Below are 6,000 nucleotides of genomic sequence, written 5' to 3'. Positions count from 1 at the left end.
TGTCGAATAGGTTCTGGGGATCTTGGGCGGCGCAGCGGAAGAGACGCTAGCAGCGGAAAAGGAGGAGTCAGCCGAGGAGGAGAGGGAGGATGGAGTAGGAGAAGAAGAGCCAGGCCTGCATGCAATCTGTGGCGGTAAAACCAAATCTACACGGGTGCCACAGGTTACATGCTTGACGGCCATTGGAAGGTTCACCCAGTGGGCAGTAAAAGTGATATACCTTCCCTGCCCGTGTTTGCTAGACCACGTGTCTGTGGTCAGATGTATCTTGGCACCGACACTGTGTGCCAGAGATACATTCACTTGCCGCTGAACATGGCCATATAGTTCTGGGATGCCCTTCTGTGAAAAAAATACTTCCTTCCTGGGACCTTCCATTGTGGTGTTCCAATGGCCACAAATTTGCCAAAGGCCTCCGAGTCCACCAGTTTATATGGCAGTAGTTGGCGGGCTATGAGTTCTGACAAGCCAGCCGTCAACCGTTGGGCAAGAGGGTTATCCGGTGTCATCATTTTTTTTACGCTCGAACATTAGGCCCACGGAAGCCTGCCTTTTTGCAGAAAAACGTGAGCTTGGCGTGATGGAAGGTGGAGTGGAGGACAATTGTGATGAGAGAGGAGAAGTAGAAGACGAGGCTGGACGGTGAGAGCCTGCAGTGTGGCTTTGTGTGTTCCGTTGCTCCCACTGGGCTCGGTGATGGCTGCCCATGTGCCTTCTTCAGGCGGTCGTCCCTAGGTGAGTGTTGGGCTTACCGCGACTAATGCGTTGACTGCAAAGATTGCAGATGGCAACGCTATTGTCAGCAGCGGACACGTTAAAAAAAAAAAAGCCCACACTGCGGAGCCATGTGCCGGTGTCCTGGGAGCGCCAGATGTGACCGTACATGGTCGATGACTCGCTCCTGATACATTTGCAGTCTGCTTTGTCCCTCTTGTGCAATGTAAGTTTTTTTTTTTTTTTATCTTTTTATTGGTTTTATAACAAACATACATACATACAACAGTGGATGTGCCCTCACAGCCTCATCCACAACCGGGCCCGGAGGCCCACAGTCACCTAACAACAGAAGCTAACTTACTACGAACTACCCAATTCCCCCCCCACCCCTCCTCCCCGTCACATCTCGACCATTACCCGGATTCTAATTTTCCTCAAAGTCCTGTAAATGTGGGAGTATCACATGGAACTATCCCATTGTTTAAGGGGTGGTATCCCCCTAGACTACACCGGTGATTTCTAGACCAATAGGAGCTCGTCTAATGTGCAACCGCAAACATCCGGGCTCAGGTTAGGACCTTAACCCACAGTATCGCTGGACTGCAACCATGAGTGCCATATTTTATCAAATTTCCGCAAATACCCCCTACTTTCATACGTGGCTTTATAATAAGGTAGCATTGCATTCACCAAGCCCTTCCATGTTAATAAGCTCGGAGCCTCTGTTTTTTTCCATGCCAATAAAATGGCTTTCTTAGCATAAAAAAACAAGATAGTAAGCATTGTTCGCATGGCCCTCGTAGAGACCACTTCATCCACCAGGCCCAGGAGACACACTTTTATAGTCAACGGTATAGGGACCGATATTAGGTCTGACACACACATGACAACTGCAGTCCAGAAGCTCTGCACTAGCGGGCAATGCCAGAAAATGTGATCAGTGTCAGCAGGCGAGTGAGAACACCTCCAACACTCCGCTGAGACTGAGGGGAAAATCCTATTCAATCTGGCAGGTGTATAGTAGCTTCTATGAAGAAATTTGAATTGTATCAACCTATCCCGTGCCGATACCAAGCAGCCAACGGCTGGGCCCATAGTTCATCCCAATCCTCACCCTGCACCTCTGGAACTTCAAGTGCCCACCGTTCCCTACACCTAACAATTGCTTTGGGAGTCGTCTTGAACATCTCTTTATATGATACCGAGAGGGGTTTCGTCAGATCATCACTAGCCAACAATGTTTCAAAGGCCGAGGGCAGGGACTCTACTCTCCGCTCCTGAAATTGTACCTGGAAAGCATGTCGAATCTGCAGAAATCTAAACAGATAGACATTAGGAAGGTCATGTCTCGCTTGGAGCTGAGGGAAAGACAGCAACTCCCCATAGGAAGTTATGTCCTTCAATGTCTTGATTCCTCTACTTGCCCAGAGCATGGGGTCTGGCAAATTATAAAAATGAGACAGGGTTGGGTTCATCCAAATGGGAGTGGAGGGCGACACCCCCCTGTAACTGGGGCATGCCACCCTCCCCACCATCTCCCAAGCCTTAATAGTAGCTTTCATGGTCAGCGTCAGTGGGAGTTCCGATCTAAGGCCCCTAAATAGAGCAAAACGTAAACTATCATAGGACCCCAGGTGAGCCGCCTCCAACACCGTGGCCGCGTCACCATCGTCAGCCGTCAACCACCTGCGGGCGAAAACCATTTGCCCAGCCAGATAATATTTTTGCCAATCCGGCAATGCCAGACCCCCCTGATCCCCAGGTTCCCGCAGCACCCCGAGTCCTATCCTAGGTGGCCTAGGGGTCCACAAAAAAGTTGAGACAACACTATCAAGCTTTCTAAAAAAAGATTTAGGGATCCATACCGGTGCCTGTCTCAGAAAGTACAGTACCACCGGAAGAAATTTCATTTTCAACAAACTAATCCTGCCCACAAGAGACAACGGCAGCTTGGACCAGGTTAGCACCTTCCGCTTCAGGAGTGTGATTAAGGGAAGAATATTAAGAGGGATATAATCTTGAACACTTGCTGTGATCTGAACCCCAAGATACCTCATCGAGGAGACCCACTGAAGGGGCAGGGCAGGATCAGCCTTTGCTCGAGCCCCAGGGTCCAGCGGCAGAATGGAGGACTTAACCCAATTCACCCGCAGACCCGAGAAGGCCGCAAAGCGATCAATAATCTCCAAGGCATTTTGCAGGGGCCTCCCGGGGTCGTCTAAGAACAACAACATGTCGTCAGCATATAACGCCAAAGTCTCATCAATTGAACCAACCCGGATGGGGCTCATGTCCTTGGCAGACCTAAGTGCCACCGCCAGCGGTTCCAGCGCAAGTGAAAACAAAAATGGGGATAGCGGGCAACCCTGCCGAGTCCCCCTACCCACATCAAAGAAATCCGAGGTGGACGTCCCCAGTCGAACCGCCGCTCTCGGCCGCCTGTATAACAAGGCCACCCACCTCCGGTACTGTGGTCCAAACCCCATGACCGCTAACACCTTAAACATATATTGCCAGTCCACAGAGTCAAAGGCCTTCTCAAAATCGATAGAGACCACAACTCTGTGACTATCCGACTGCGGTCGAATTTGCAGGTGTGTGAAAAGTCTTCTCAAGTTAGTATCTGTCGACTTCCCCGGCATGAAGTCCGTCTGGTCAATATTCACAAGAGTGGGTAAAACCGTCGCTAGCCTAGTGGCCAAAATTTTAGTAAGGATTTTCAGGTCCATATTAAGTAGGGCTATAGGTCGGTAAGAGGCACATTCCGTCGGGTCCTTGCCCGGTTTCAAAAGCAAAACCATATAAGCCTCCAACATAGAGTCAGGCAGGGTGTCCTGCTCCAGACAATATGCCAGGAGCAGATCCAATCTAGGGGATATTATCTCCACATTTACCTTGTAAAAATCAGCCGGGAGGCCGTCAGGCCCCGGAGCCTTGTTTGGAGGAAAAGAAAAAATTGCCTGCTCAATTTCCCGCTTAGTAATCCGGGCGTCCAGTATTTGAACGTCAGTATCAGAGAGCCTGGGCAGAGGCAAGGTGCTCAAAAGGGAGTCCAGAGCCGATGGGTCATAGGGGGGTATAGGTGAATATAGAGTAGAGTAGTATTGAACGAAAGCGTGCATTATGCGTCCAGGTTCGTCAATTAAGTTCCCCCCCATGTCTTTAATAACAGGGATGCACGTCAGCGGACGGCAGTCCGCCACCAGCATGGCCAAAAGCTTGCCATTCTTATCCCCTTCAGCAAAGTTTGTCTGTGCCCTCTTGACCAGGTCCGCACGAGCCTGACCCGTAATATGGATGGACAACATGCGTCTCGCCTCCAGCAAGGCCGCATACGAGGCCCCCGTAGGAGAATCAGCATGCGCCCTCGCACTCTCCCTTTCCGTCAGTTGCAGTAGCTCAATGTCCTCTCTGTCCTGAGTTTTAACTGTCTTAATGGCTGAGATATACTCCCCACGGGTCACAGCCTTAAAGGCATCCCATTCAGTCCGGCGGTCAGCCGAGCCGTCATTAACAGTCCAGTAGGTCCGCATGGCTTCCGTCAGTCGGGCCAAAACATGCTCATTCTGTATCCATCCCGGCTGGAGCCTCCACCCCCCCCGCCCCCTTCCCATCGGGAATGTGAGTGTCACTGCAAGAGGGTTATGGTCAGTCAGGCCACCCGCCAGATAGGTGACATCCCCCACGTAAGGCAGGACGTTGTTCCCAAACGCCATATCAATTCTAGCAGAGGATCTATGTGTGATCGAGACATGGGAGTAACCCCTCTCCAACGGGTGCTTCCACCTCCACAGCTCTGTGAGGCCCGCCACCGACCCCCATCCATTTAAGTCCGGGGACCCCCCTCGGGTTGGAGGTGTCCAAGGCCACGTCTAATACGGCATTGAAATCCCCCAACAGAACCAGGGGCAGATGGGTGTAGGGCGCAAGCCTAACCAACAGGTCAAACAACACTTTAACTTGAAACGGAGGGGGCACATATACATTAACTAGCACTATACGTTTATAACATATATCCACAACTACCGCCACATATCGGCCTCCCGGATCAGAGATCACCTGGTGGACCGAGCAAGGCACGGACCGACTGATCAAAATGGAGACGCCCCTGGCAAAAGTGGAATAAGTGGCGTGGAAGGCCTTTTGGATCCACGGCTTACGGAGCGCCAGGACCCTGCTGCCATCCAGGTGAGTCTCCTGCAGGAAAACAACATGTGGCTGGGACTGTTTAAGATACCGAAAGACCGAGGCTCGTTTAAGGTGATGATTTAGACCTCTGACATTCCAAGAGATAATTCTCACATCATCCACCATTCCTACATACATAATCACATCCTGTACCTCGTTGAGGAAGTGGAGTCCCCCACCCCTCCCTACCGGGGACCCCACCTCCCCCAAGGTAGATTATCTATAACAAGCAATGAGACTGGAATTAAAATCATGTAAAAACCAGAACCCCACATATAGTGCAGCCCACCCGCACAGCGAGTAAGGAGCTCAGGAAGTAGGAAAAAAAACAGTATACAGTTTCCCCCATGTCGAGATGTGACTTTAACCAAACCCCCCCCCTTGCCTCTATACCACCAACTACCCCAACAGAACCGGTATATGGCTTAATCCCTAAACTGAGAAACATAAACAAGTCCATGTTCGTGGCAGGTTCCTGCCGCAGCGATCCAAAGTCCGGCTGTTGCTTAGTCTCGTCCTTCAGCACCTCCACACGCTCCCAACAAAAAGTAGGAAAGAAAAGCTAAATAGCAGGAGTTGAGAATTAAGCAGCCAAGGCGCAAACAACGTAGGCACCCAGGTATAGAACCCCGCAGTGGGTGCACCCAAAGTCTATGTCCCACAAAGAGTGCCCAGGGGAGAGGGGCCAGAACAGGAGAGTAGCCAGGGGGTCATCCAAGAGCATACACCCCCCCCCCCCCCGCTCGCAAACAGGAGAAACCGAGGGCACACCTCATCAAGGCAGTCATGGGCAATGTCAAATCGGAGGCAAGAGGATAGTAAATCCGGATGTCCCAGAAACAGGGCACGCAGCAGGGTCGACACATCCGGGCATCCGCCGCTGAGAAAAAAAAAAAATAACCGTCTTCACCAGGAAATTCACAGGTTGTTATCCAGCCATTCGCAGGCCTCTTCAGGGCGTTCAAAAAACTTTACCACCCCCTTGTATTGAACTCTCAGTTTGCTCGGGTACAGCATGCTATACTTCACTTCCTTGTTGCGCAGTCTGCGCCTGACCTCCGTGAAGGATCGCCTCTTCTGCTGTGTAGCCGCAGA

This window comes from Lithobates pipiens, unplaced genomic scaffold, assembly GCF_037356315.1.
Source record: "Lithobates pipiens isolate NorthernLeopardFrog02 unplaced genomic scaffold, aLitPip1_a1.2 Scaffold_22, whole genome shotgun sequence".
NCBI lineage: Eukaryota > Metazoa > Chordata > Amphibia > Anura > Ranidae > Lithobates > Lithobates pipiens.
This window is presented reverse-complemented; position numbering follows the sequence as displayed.